This window comes from Euprymna scolopes, chromosome 5 (assembly GCF_053919585.1).
Source record: "Euprymna scolopes isolate OS-2025 chromosome 5, ASM5391958v1, whole genome shotgun sequence".
NCBI lineage: Eukaryota > Metazoa > Mollusca > Cephalopoda > Sepiida > Sepiolidae > Euprymna > Euprymna scolopes.
The window spans coordinates 179,760,436-179,775,145 of record NC_136486.1 but is presented as its reverse complement, the minus strand read 5'-3'; the positions used below and the strand labels follow the sequence as shown (position 1 = coordinate 179,775,145).

Below are 14,710 nucleotides of genomic sequence, written 5' to 3'. Positions count from 1 at the left end.
GAGAGTGATTGCTGCACACATTTGTTTGTTTGGTCGAGAGAAGCTCACATCACCGGCGCCGTTCACAGTAATTCCGCCTAGCTGTGTGATAGCGTCCATTCCAAGAGGAAGGTTATATCCGAGCAGCTCCCCATCGACCACTAACACCGTCACAGCAACCGGAGAGCCATTGCCAATGCTGATATGAACAACGCTGACCCCACAACACACCAATGAGCCTTGGCCGACAGTAAGTACAGTATTCCTTTCGAAGAAGGGTTTGGGTACAGCCGGTGTCAACCAGAGCTGAACGTTCACCCCCATCAACTTGAACTGTTACTGCAGGCAGCGCTTTGTTCAATGCCGCGTTGGGTAGGGTGCTAGCGCTGCGGCGTCCTCCCCTTGCCCGTTTCCCGGACAATTCCGCGCTATGTGGCCTGGCTTATTGCATTGGTGACACCGTATTACTTGTCGTGCTCCATAATTAGGGGTGCGCCTTGTACCGCTTTTGCAGTCTCTGGAAAAGTGGTTGGGGCCACCACAGGTATAGCATCGTAGACCCTTCGTTGGCGAGTCCAGAGTGTCAACAGCTGCGGAGACTAGTTCTCGATCGTCTTTCAAGATGTTTCGTGCTCTCGCCAATAACTCCTCCAATCCAATCTCAGTGAGTCTTGACGATGCTCGCAGCAGTCGACTTGCCTCATCCGGAAGTCCCGACAAAAAGGCGCATGCCAATATGCGATCACTTGCACCGCCGAAGGTAGTGGCAAGCTTTTTCAAGTCGGCCATGTAGACATCCACTGTCTCCCCCGGCCCAAGTCGGCGTTCGGAAAACTGCCTCCAGGCGACAAAAGGGTCCATATCAAATGCCCCGTATAGCGCTTGTGTAATCTGCTCCATGGTCGGATCCTCCCCTAGCTGCTGGTACACGGCATAAGCCCCTGTAGTGAGTCTCAATGGGATAACTATAGCTGGGTCTTTAATCTTGCACAACCGGCAAACGCGCTCAGCCTTTTCCAGCCATTCGACCACCGAGGGACCAGTGGGGGAGCCATCGAATTCCGGAATTAATCTGACGTCAAATTTTTCCATACCAAAGCCGAGATAGCTTGTAATCAGAGTTTTTTTTCTGTCTGTTTCGATTTACTCAAAACCGCACACACCTCGTCTTCTCATGTATCGTTCTCTTCTTGCTCTTTTTCTTCTTTTTTCTTCTCAGTCGTCAGAAGCGTCGTCTTTGTCTTGACTACGTTTTTCCTTCTCCCTTCTTGCTCACAGTGACCCGTTTTTATGCTAAGCTGAACTTTCGTGTGTGCGAGAGAACACGAGATTTTGCTTGATTACTTGGCAATATTAACCGGCCGCCGCCATCTTGCCATTTTTCTTTGGACGTGCCCGCTTTGCAGAATGCACACCTCGAGCGTTTGTCAGGTAAGCCCGTCTGTTCGCAATTTATTACACAGACCCTAATCGCCTAAAGGATGGAGTGCCCGTGTTAGGCCTAGAGGTCTATGATAAGGTCAATACTTTGCAATGGAAGTGAGTGAACGCGATTCCAGAGTTACCCAGTGTATTGACAAAACGTATTGTTTTCTATTTGTGGTAAATTAGTAGGACATCTACCTGTCTGTGGATGGCTCCGATCGGCAACAGAAGTGTTAAAAAGACGAGTAACTGCAGTAACCAAAGGATGGGACGACATGGTGGATGATGATTCTCTCCAGCAAATGATGGCTGAAATGTTGTCCAGAGTACATAGGAACGACCCTGCCCAGGGTGAGTGGCAGGTATCTGGAAACCAACTGAATGCATGGGTTGACGCAAGTTCACTGGCTACAGATGTTGTATTGGAACAATTGAGTGCTGTTGTGGAAGATGGGTGCTGGCTTTGTCCGAAAAATGATGCCCAGCATATAAATTTGGCAGAACTTGATGCCATGTTAAAAGGGCTTAATCTTGCATTGCAATGGCAGGCTAAGGTTGTGCATCTCCACACTCACTCATTGTGTGTTTACCACTGGTTGACCGACACCTTGACTGGAAAGGCTCGAGTTAAGACTAGAGCTGCAAGTTAGATGTTAGTATGAAGGAGACTGGCAATAATAAAGCGTCTAGTTGATGAATACTGCTTGCAGGTGGACATTACCTTAGTTTCATTGATGCAGAATTTGGCTGATAGCTTGACTAGAGTACCAAAGAGGTGGATTGATAAAATGAGGCAGGGATCTGATCCTCCACAACAGCGCGACCATAACAGATCAATTAACACCTGACCAGATCCGTACAATGCATCAGCAGAGTGGACATCCCAGAATTCGGAGGACAACATATTTTGTCCGAAGAGTGTGTCCTTCAACTACAAGAGCATCAATCAAGGCAGCTATACGCTCGTTTGAAGAGTGTCAGCGAATTGATCCAGCACCGTCCCAATGGCAAAAAGGGAAGCTTGAGGTGAAGGACAACTGGTATTGAGTAGGAATGGATGTAACGCATTATGAGAGCAAGCATTTTTTGACCTTGACAGTTTCACAATATGGTGCCTGTTGACACAACAGGATGCATCTAGCATTATACGACAGTTGAGAGCTGTCTTTTTTTAACGTGGTGCCCCGCTTAAAATTCTGACTGATAAAGGCACTACATTTCCATGTCAAGAATTTCAGAAATTCACGCAGAAATGGGGGATTAGAATGCGTTACTGACGTGCATATTTTCCCAAAAGTAATGGTATAGCGGAGCGGTGTCACCACACCATTAAAAGAATGGCTGCCAGGACAGTGTTCTATTCCAGAAGCTGTGTACTTGTATAATGTGACACCAAAGGACGATGCAACACCATAAACTGCACCAGCTAATGGGATTTACCGCTATGAACCGTATAAAAGGAATTGAAGTCACATCATCAGTGGTTAGTGTTGTCAATACACCATATCAAGTGGGAGACCGTGTATCAAATGCTGGGTGCACTGTAAAATTTTGCAGAGGAAAAATAGATAAAATCATAAGTCCTCAGACTATGTTGACTGATGGTGTACCACGTCATGTAAAAGATATCTACCCCTGTTATACCTCTTCTGATTCTGAGGATAATGAGGAAGATCACATACAGTTCAGGGATGATCCTGATCCCTACTGCCCCTACAGGTGAGCGTAGAAACACTACTTGCATAACCAGATAAGGGAATGATGGAACATACTGAGGAAGATGGAACAGAGGAAGTGATGCCTCCAATTCTTCAAGGGAGTACCCGACAAAGACGGATACTACTCCCTTGCCCTGATTGTGAAACACCGCATAGGGAACCACGAGAGGGGATAATGGAACAGACTGGTGGCAATAACGGTGGTAATGAGGAAGATGGCAATGAGAAAGTGCTTCCCCCGATTCTTCGAAGAAGTAACCGACAAAGATGACTGCTCCCCTGCCCTGTGTGTGATCATGAGATCAGGGAGGAGTGTAGGGAAACATGTGACTTACCTAACTAGCATGTGTGCATAATTCAACGGGTCGGTCATGGAATGAAATGAATGAAGAAGAAAAAAAAATGGCTTCCTTATCTCTTTATATGCCTGCAATGTGACCACCTGATATGCAAATGAGATGCTCCTGGTTGGAGATAAAAGAGGGTTGATTTTTTAGGGGGACGTTCATTTTGAAGTTGGATTTCGAAGAAATAAGTTGAATTAGCAGAAGTTTGTTTGGAGTTGAGAGAAGACGCGTTGCATATACAGAAGTTTGGAAGTTGGAAGTTTGGACAACAATATCAACCTTACCCAGGATATTATTGGTGTAACGGGCAGAAGAAATAACACTCAAGTTATTGAATTATAGTTAATAATAGCATTTCAAGGAATATATTGTTTGTCATCATTAAATACAAATATCAAGATCAATATAATAATTCAAATTTTACCTTTAATGTTCCTCAAAGAGATCGACCCTTTTTCATAATGATTTCTTTTAAATTCGTCAGCTTTTATTTTCTTCGAACCTGATATTACGATCGCCATTTTAAACATTGACTTCGAATTGTCACTGCATAATTCATTCATTTTATGGTTGCTTTTTTTTTCTTGAAGTCATTCAAAAGCAGATTATAAAATATAGGTAAGTATTACTTTAATTTAGTTGCTTTTGGTCTATTTTTATACTAGTGTGGCGTGTCTGAATTATTATTTGTTCTTTGGTTTAGAAATTGATGTTAAAAATGAGCCAACATTCAAATCGTACGTATAAACAAAGATATCCTTTCTTCAGCGCTTATGTCAACGGATCATTAAATCTAAAGGAGATAACCAGCATAGACATAGCAAAAATAAGCATATTTTGTAAGGCATAATTTGGGACGCTGAAATAATCAGTAGAACAATGAAAGAATGTTAAATTAAAAAAAAACTCGGTATGTGTAAATAGCATTCACAGGTGCGGTTGAAGGAGACGTCCCGTCCTTTGGCGTAATGTTGTACCAATATGTGGCTTCCGTAATAGTACATCGCTTCCTGGCAGCAATTCTCTTGATGCTGCGATGGCTTCTTTCAGCAATGCCATTTCCTGACGGCACATGCGCACATCGCAACCATAGTCGGACGCCCCACTCATCTAACAACTGCCGGACTTGCTGGCTACAAAACGCTGCATCATTGTCAGTGAGGAGCTCTTCCGGCACACCTCGCTCAGAAAAAATGGATGATAGGTGGCGAACAACATTTGCTGAATCCTGTCTGGTCATCTGCCGCCACACCGCAAATCTCGTAGGCCCGCAATCAATGAGAGTTAGAAAGGGCTTTCCACTGTAATGGGTAATATCCATGGCCAGCCGCTGCCACACACTGTCAACTTCCAAGCGACCCTTCTGCCATCGCTCTGGTGCAGGATCAATAGACTGGAAAGCCTCACAATTTCTGATGATCTGTCTGACATCCATCTTGGTCACTGCTGGGTATACACGCCTCACAAAATAAAGGGTCCTCTTGATACCCGGATGTCCGCTCTGTGCATGAATTTTTGTATTTGACATGGGTCGATTGCAACTGCACAAGATCGAGCAGTAATCTCCATTCCCATCTTCGCAGCTTCATACCATTTGTGAGGTACTCGGGTCAGTTGGTCAGCACGATTACAATGTGATGGCACCAGAGTGACGCTCAGTGATAGCCCATACTCAGATACCAGGTTTTTTAGCGTGTCTAGCTTTGTCCGTATTAACATTTCGCTTGCTGCCTTGGTACGAATTCGTGTCCGCCCTGAAAGTGTGTCAGACACCCAGTGGTAGACACACAGAGAATCTGTGTACAAGGTCAACTTCTTAGACTGCCACTGCAGGGCCAGATTTATCCCCTTTACAACAGCGTCCAGCTCTGCCAGGTTGATATGCTGAGAATCTGTTACGGGTCGCAGCCAACATGCATCCTCGAACATGTTTCCTCCTTGCTCCAACGATACTCCCAACGCCAAAGAACTGGCATCAACCCACACACCTACATTGTCTCCGTTAACACACCACCGCCCACAGGCAGGGTTCTTCTTGTTCACTCTCTCCAGTGGCTCTTTAATCATCAGAGTTAGTAGGACATCATCGGATATGTCATCCCAACCCGTGGTTGTTAAATTTGCTCTGCGTTTAATTACACCAACAGCTGCGCGGAGCCAGCCACAGACCGGTAAGTGACCAACAAGTTTTCCACACCAAGAAAAAACGGACTACCTTGTAACGATGTTGGGGATGCTTGGAATTTCACTGCCACGCCTCCATTGTTGGGTGCCATCTTCTTCATAAACATCCAATCCCAATACACGTGCTCCTTCCCTCAAACGTTCGGGATTCTTGCATTCCAGACCAAACTGAGCCAACTTTTCTTTGACACACGACGCAGACTGTACATCTTCATTGACGTATACGTCATCAATGTAAGCTGACGTTGAGTCCCTCATGGGCTTTTTTTGGGACAATACTGTGTTGACAATAGTCTTCATGATCTGTGGTGCCACATTTAGGCCAAAGCCGAGGCGTGTAAGGCAGTACCTCTGCCCCTGGAACCAAACTGTCTGGAACGGCCACAACGTTTCATCAACTCGCACCTGTAAATAGGCTTTTCACAAATCCAATATCGAGACATTAGTGCCTTTCTGACGCCATTCCCTCAACTTGCTGGCGCATACGTCAGCATCGGCAGTGTAGGCTTCAATATGCTTGTTAAGCTCCCTATAGTCCAGCACCGGCCGTACTTTCGACTTGTTATGCTGGACTACTGCCATCAAGGGTATTAGACCCTTGAGAGGCCCAAGCTTGTCCTCAGGGTAGGGGATTAACCAGCCACCTTGGATCCACGCCTTTAGTTCCCTTTCGTATTCTGCTCGGGCCTCACTGGGTATAGGGTACTCTGCAACCCCATTCTTGAGTTTAGTCGGTGCCATTCTCTCAGTCCACTTCCAAGATGCAATCCAGGCCCTCTTACGAGAGTCGTAGTCCACTGTAAAATCCGGCCAATCGATGTGGAGTGCTGCACTGCACACACTGGGGCCTCCAAGAATCGCACTTTTCCATCCCGATGAATTGCGACTCCCCCCAGCGCCTTGATGGCATCGTATCCGAGCAACAGGTCAAACCCCAGGAGATTTCCTTGGGTCACGAGCACATTGATCTTAGTGGCTGCACCGGTGTCCGTGTAGATCTTGACAGTTCCAGCTCCACAGCATGTCTGGGTCTCGCCTCCTATTGTGGTGACTTTGATCTTTCTCTTAGTCCAACTTGGACACAGCCTGGCGCTCACTATAGTATGCGAACAGCCTGAGTCGAGAAGTGCTGAGCAGGGTATCCTGTTTACGTAGACGGTCATCACTGGTTGCGCCTTGTTCAAATTTTGCTCGGGGAGCAGGGCGGCGCTGACGTCCTCTCCCCTGATACGTTTCCCACACAGTTTTGGGCTAGATGCCCCAAACCGCCACAATTAAAACAGCACACACGCCCCCTGTTGATGCAATTCCTTGCAAAATGTCTGCATCGGCTGCAGCGAAAACATTTCCCATTGCTTGCAGGGTTCTGATTCGGAATCTCCCGAGCACCAATCTGGCCTGTCTGTGTCGCCATCACAACTGGTTCCCCCAGGTCCTCCTCATCTTTGATGATGGCTCGAGCACATTCCATCAAGTGTTCCATGGTCGTTGTTGAAACGCTGGTTGAGGCTCTTGGTAGCTGCTTCACCTGAGTGGGAAGGCCCGCCACAAACGCGTACGCGAGCGTCCGCTCCGACACCCCTCCACCGAATAGGACTGCAAGTTTCTTTAACTCTGCGAAGAAAACGTCCACGCTTTCCTCCGGTAGAAGTTTTCAAGAAGCAAATTTTTCATAGGCCATACAAGGATCCATGGCGAATGCCTTGTACAGCGCAGCTTTAATTGCGGTGACATCTCCCTTTTCGGCAGCATTGAGTTGCTGATATACACTCAAGGCACCCCCAGCCAATCTCAGGGGAATCACAGTGTGTACCCTTTTTACCTCACAAAGGTTGCACGTCAGCTCGACCCTTTCAACCCAGTCGACAATGGACGTGGATCCGTCAAACTCGGGTATGAGCTTTAAGTCAAATTTTGACTCGGTCATAGTCCTAGAGGCCAAATAGCCGAAATAGCTTGTAGAAAATGTGTAAGGAAAGTCCTTTAAAAAATTACTGTGCCCTCTGTAGATGTATAAGGAAAATCCTTTAAAAGTACTGCGCTCTCTGTAGATGTATAATGTTGCAGCAACGTAAAGCAATTCAATAACCAGTAAACACTGGTTCTGCACAGAATCCAACTAGCAAGGTGCCTAGACGGACGCGAACGGTTACTCAGACCGGACCCAACAATGATAAGATATCCTCACACGGCACGAGAAGCAACAGCAACACGATTCCCGACCAAGTCAATCATCGCTCTCCCAACGTCTTTCAATCACCCGCTTTTATGGCCGTTGTAGGCCGGTTAAATTTGCATATTGCGAGAATGCCTCCGATAATGTTGTCGGATTCAATCAGACCACATCCTTCTTGATAAAAGGGTTTCTTAACGCATCTATGAAGAATTCAGCTAAGTGCACTTGCACAGCTGGACCTTCCCTCATCTCTGCGTCCTTATATGCTAACTTAGCAAATTTATTCATCCTATTTGCTAAATCTGAGAGTACCTCACCTCGATCTTCCTTTATTCTTATTAAAGTCCAAGCAGCTCGGCAGCATTCATGAACTCGCCATACTGAGCTGCTATTTGATCGAGCAAATCCTTACTGGTGCAGTTTGGATGATCATCGAGAAATTCTCCAATCATTTCCGATACTAGTCCATCCGTAAAATCATATGCTAGGTTTACTAGCTCTGGGTTTGTAAGCTGGTAGATTCGCTCTTTCTTTTTCAAAGCTGCTAGCCATGGCCCAAAGTCAGATGATTTTCCAGTAAAGATTGGGATTTTCGATCCGCCTGTGAGGACTTTGTTAAATTGGGTTTGGTTAGTTTTAGCCATTTTGTCTAAATATATATTTTTAAATAGCTGAAGTTTAAACAAAAAGCTCTATCCACAAAATAATTTTTACAAATTATTAAAACCAAAAAATTTGCAGAGTAACAAAAAGAGCAGAGAAAATAGTCACCTAAGTTTTTCACCTACCTTAGTTTTTCTTGAGTGTTCTGGTGTCTTTTTTCTCTCTAAATGCTGGGTTGAAGTGGCTGTTTTTGAGTTGAGTTCTTGTGTTGTATTTTCATAGACTTTGATTAATCTTGTGTTTCTTTTCTTTGGTTTTTGTGTCCGTGGATTTTTATTTGTCTAGTGGTTGATTGTTTTTTTTTTTATTGTTGTATCCATAGATTATTTTCCATAGGTCATGCTTGTTCCTATGCGAGAAACAATCCTGGATTTATGGCAAGAAATATGATACTATCACTTCCCCGGGGAGGTTACTTGGTTGAGGAACATCTTGGGAACGCAACCAGCTCCCCGGGGAATAAATGATATTCAACAATATCTAACGATAAGCACACATTGAAAACATCAAGAACAATGGGTCGATATGTCGTCGGCTATAACTTTCTGGCATGGGTCGCTTCTTATGTGTTCATAGTGTCATTACAGGCAGCTTTCTCTCGTTGGATTAATGGGAGGAAGCACAGGCTGAAATCGGACTCTTGTACAAAAATAGCACACAAATGCATTTTTATAAAAATATATAATTTATTTAACAGTTAACAAGTAGGAAGCATATTTAGTCGACCCATTGCGTGCACACGAACTACTATGTCCTGCAGGTATGGGGTGCAATCTTCAGCTGTTTTAAAACAATAGAATTGTTTAATTCTCTTTTTTGTCATTGAAAGAGAGAGAAGGGGAGTGAAATAGAGAAAGAGAGAGAGAGAAAGACAGATGCGTTTTATGTAATGTTTTATTTTTTCAACTTCAGATATCTGTGTGTAAGTCTGACATTTCTTGAATATTTCTGACACTGGTGAAGTTTCATAACACCTGTCATTCAAACCTAACCGACATGCTTTAACCTTCCCAAATCCACAATGCACCTGCATGAAACGTTTTTAACTTCATCACAAAATCAGATACAAGGTTAGAAGCTAGATATAGGGGTTATTAATGTAGAAGCCCCCAGCTCCCTCAAAAAGGGCTACGTCATTGTGCCACATTGTATAGTGATACTAGAAATATTAAAAATTGATGTGTGAAATATTGTGTCACAGTCATTGGAAATATCCGAAATGGGTGTGTAAGATATCATTTAACAATCATTTGAAATATACAAAATTGGTGTGTGAGATATCGTTTTACAATCATTGCAAATATTTGAAGTTGGTGTGTGAAATATCGTTTTACAATCATTAGAAATATACAACATTGATGTGTGAAATATCGTTTAAAGACATTTGAAATATCTGAAATTGGTTTGTGAGATATCGTTTTATAATCAATTTAAATTTTTGGTCTGATTTTGATGATCTTTCATTATTTCGATAGTTGTATAAACTAGAAATGTATGAACTTTATCATAGATTTGAATGTGATATTAATTATCTAAGGATATATGAATTATTATTTCCATCTACTATGCTTAAATAAATTGATTTTCACATGCATAGTTATTTTTGTAATGTAATGTTTGTATAAAAATATTTCTTTTTATTCACAGATAACAGATGCAGTGAAAATAACTGAACTGATCATATAAGGAGATACAACTATGTCTTACATTTTTTAACTGTAACAATTACTTCAGCAACATCTCTTTGGAGGATGTTGCATTTGCTCAAGCCAGTTGGAATCATTAAGTATGCAGTATGCAAGCAAACACTAAAGAAAAACGTTATTCTTGTGAAATTTGTAGATCATCATTTTCAAAAGTAATTTATCTCAAGCAACATGTACAGAATCACATTAATGAGCGACCTTTTTCTTGTGAGATTTGTGGCTCAGCATTTTCACAAAACTTTGATTTAAAAATGCATGTAAGAACGCACACTGGTGAGAAACCTTATTCTTGTGAAATCTGCAACTTCGCGTTTGCAAGAGATTCTGCCTTAAGAAACCACATGCGAACACACACTGGAGAAAAACCATATTCTTGTAAAGTGTGTGGATCAGCATTTTCACAAAACAGTCACCTGAAAATGCATATACGAACACACACAGGAGAGAGACCATATTCATGTGGAGTTTGTGGCTCAGCATTTTCAAGAGATTCTGCTCTAAAAAAACATATGAGAACACACACGGGTGAGAAACCTTATTCTTGTGAAATCTGCGAAACAGCTTTTTCACAAAACATCCATTTAAAAAGACACTTGCGTATACACACTGGGGAGCGTCCTTATTCCTGTGACGTGTGTGGGTCAGCATTTTCACAAAATTCTGATTTGAAGAGACATGTACGAATACACACTGGAGAGAAACCTTATTCTTGTGGCATCTGTGGCTCAGCTTTTTCACAAAATTCTCAACTAAAACCTCACATGCGAACACATACTATTTTACGTTCTAAAGGTCTGAGAAATGTGGAAAATCCATAAAAGAGAACTTATATAGAATTGCCAACTCCAGTATTAAGCCTCGTGATCTCCAAATACAATTTGAACTAAAATTTAAAATGCAGAAACAATTTTTATAACAGATGTAGTTCAGTACTTTATTTAACTGGCAGAGATAGCTTGTTCTTGTTATTAATTGAATACAAATTTTAAGTAATTCGTAATTATAATTTTAATATTGGTCATACTAATGATTGAATCTCGGCAACTGCTACTTACCTCTGCTTTTACATTTGTTACTCATATTAAAAAATTCCAAAGCATTAGTCATAGGAATATCAAGTATCTTAAAGAAATAACTCAGCTTGTGACTTTAACTTAATAACTTATAAACCTTATTCTTGCAACATCTATGGGTCAGCATTTTCACAAAATTCGCAATTTAAACCATCACATGAGAACAAGCATTTAACTTACAATAAATTTGAGAATAGCGGAAGATCCTTATAAAAAAACTCAGTTATAATTTCTAACTCCAGTAGTGAACGCTTTGATTTCTAAGAACAAAGTGAACTGAAATCATAAAAGAAAACAATTTTTGTGATATCTTTTGGGTTTTTTTTCGATTATTGTTTAATCACAATTATTCATCACCATGGTAAATATGTTTTCTAAATAATAAGGTTAATATTTAGAAAATCACTTCTTAAGAAGTGGGGCTTCTATTACCTATGCTGTACTTTCTTCTAACAATTTAATAAACTACAGATAATGTAAAAATCAATTAAAATGAAGGAGGAATCAGAAGTGACGTGGAAAGAGTAATTGTAAAATAACCATCTGTGCTGAATTCAGATCCACAAGTAAGCACAAGCAAGTCCAGACCCATGAGTAAACACACATACGAAGTCAAATACAGATACCAATAATTATTTTGATAGTGGAAACCCTAGAAATCTTTTCTCTAGAGTCTCTGAAATTGCAAGTGAATATCTAGTGATTGTAGGATTATCCATCCCCTGAAAAAAACGAATATCAGAAAATTGCAAAGTAAAGGGTATGCACCACTGTGAGTGTTTTCTCTTTCTTAGTAAAAGAGTTTTTTTCCGGGCATTCTGACATTAAACAAACTTTCTCTTAGAACTAAACCATGAGAAAATCTAAAAGCTAACAGGATTCCATCTGAAATTTAAAAAGAAACTTTGGCATAGCTACATACTTGGTCATATGAGGATAATGAAAGTGCCCCTTCTAGTGAAGTGACCATAAGTAACAAAACGAAACTTGCTACTCCACCAGACTTGTTCAAGTTTAGTCCTAGAATCCAACAAAACTAAACAAAGGCTGTCAGAAAAAGTAAACATTACTTTGTAAACTAGTTTAGGGAGTTGAGTTAGTGCTTTTTGGGCACTCCATAATAAAATAAATAATTCAACACAAGCTACTGAATAAACGAACAAACAACTTCGTAAAACTTAACAAGGAAAAGGTTTATTGAAGCGAGTCAGGTTAAGATGCTAAAAAGATATAACTTGGATAAAACTTGTCTGCCTTTGCCCGGTAGTTATTCCCAAGTGGGAATCGTCGATACCGGTGTAGGCAGAGAGGGAGAGTGAGGAAACAGGTCCGCTCTCTTTGGCGTCTGACTGGAAAAGGAGTTTTTCTCATCCGGAACGGAAGCCGTTAGAGTTCCTTAAGGGGTAAGGAAGGTCCCTACGCTATGCCTCTGATTGGTCAGTATGTGCCATATCGCACAGTCAGGGGAGACACAGCCGCACAAGAAAAAGAGTTCTATTTGTTTTTGCTACACTAGTTTATTAAAAATGGTAAATTATTCTTATTTTCTTCTGTTTTAACTTGAAGAATGAGAAGAAAGAAAAGCAGTATGTCAGGTTTAAGTACTATCTTAAAACAGACCTTGGATATAAATTTGGATTATTTAGACTACTCTTTGCGTCTTTGATGTTATTCCCATAACTTTTGGGTCTACATAAACTCCAAACATCTTGATGTGCATGGCATTACTCTGACATTTTTATTTCCTGAATATGTATAGGATTTTGAATAGAACCTTTTATTTAATCTACAGAGGTAGTTTACTCTTGTTTCTTCAGCCATGATCGGCTAAAATTCTTAAGTAATTCATAATTGTACTCTTACTGTTGCTGCATCCTCTGTACCCACTGACAACAGCTTATCTCCAACAATACAGTTCACACTCACTGGAAGATCCATTCCCTCAAAATCTTTAATGTAAAAATTACCAGATGCCTTTGTTGATTCAGCCATGTCTTTTAATGAAAGCAAGATGACTTCATCTGTGAAGTTATCGATTGTGCACCACCAGGCTGGAAAAAAATGTTGTGGTGGTCAATTTAAAACCTGGCTCAAAAGGGTAAATCAGGATCATGAACTGATTCTGGGGCCTCACTTTTATGGGGTCTGTTGCTGAAATTTCATATGGCTTGCACTCATAACAGAATCAGCCTTGCATTGCCGTGTCAGCTAGTATTTTAAACGTGATGAACTTGTTAGAAAAACCAGCCCAACCAACCCAGCATGAATGCCACAACTATGGCCGTGACATTCTTAGTATCGCTCATGCTAAGAATTGATTCTTCAACCTTCAGTTTGTGAAAATAGAATTCACAAAGGAATCAAGTATTAAAGACCGAAAAGCATTCCTTGATCTTAAAGAAACAACTCTGCTTAAAGATATCACTTTGCTTGAGCAGTCTATGGGTCTGTATGTTTTGGTTTTAATTAAAATACATGTAAGAGAAACTTTATTTTTGTGCAAAGAATTTTGCAATTATTTTCATTTAAAACGTGAACACATTAGAATAAAACATTAATTTGTGAAGTGTGAGATTCATGATCTCTTGCATGTGTCATTACAATAAGAATGATTTTTTTCATGTTTGCGCATAAAAAATAATGCAGACCTATGTTTTGAACTAGTAGAATTTACAATACTGAAATATTAAGATTATTATACATAAAAAAAAACAAAAGCACTCTCTGTTGTTTTATTTACTTTTGTGGTTTGAGAACAGAAACATAAAAACAATTTTCGAGGCACAAATAAAAGCTTTTAAAATAGATAATCATATAAATCCACATAATAGGCCAAGCTGTACAGTCTAGTATTTTGCAATTTAAATAGTTAAGAAATATGGAAGATCATTCCAAAGAAGACTACAGTGAAACACACCAAGAAATCCAAAAGAAATATCAGGACAACTCTAGGATCATACGAGAATTTAGAGAAGGTGAATTAGTTTTCGCTAAAAATTTCTATACATGACCAAGATGGAAAAAGGGAGTGGTCACAAGACGGACAGACCCTGTGTGATATGAAAGTAAACTAGAGTCGAGGACAGTGGTAAGGCGACATGTGAACCATATAAAAAAACGGACAATGCTGGACTCAGATAGAGCTTCAGAAATAGAAAGAACAAGCCCACAAAAAAGAAAACAAAATTCGGACACAGACTGAGTGATCCCACTGACCTCAAATGCCAGTAGTGCAGGTAGTTCTCATCTGGCCAAGGAAATGACAACTGGAATGGGGAATACACAGCATGAGGCTCCAGTAAGAGAAACCATTAGATGTGGTGAAAGAACTAAAAACAAACCAAAGCATTTAAAAGACTATGTCACATAAACAAGCAAATAATTTTGAACTATGGGGGGGGGAGATGTAATGTATGTAAATAAGGTTCAGACAGAGTAG

At 41.0% G+C, this 14,710-nt stretch overlaps 1 long non-coding RNA gene across 1 annotated transcript in view; it reads left to right on the top strand.

Annotated features, from left to right (window-relative positions):
* LOC145277059 (uncharacterized) overlaps nucleotides 1–14,457 on the top strand; it is a 33,890-nt gene extending 19,433 nt beyond the window's left edge. The window contains exon 2 of the long non-coding RNA XR_013868100.1: nucleotides 10,140–14,457. This is a non-coding gene — a long non-coding RNA (uncharacterized LOC145277059). The remainder of the gene's footprint in view (nucleotides 1–10,139) is intronic.
* The last annotated feature ends 253 nt before the right edge of the window (nucleotides 14,458–14,710 follow it).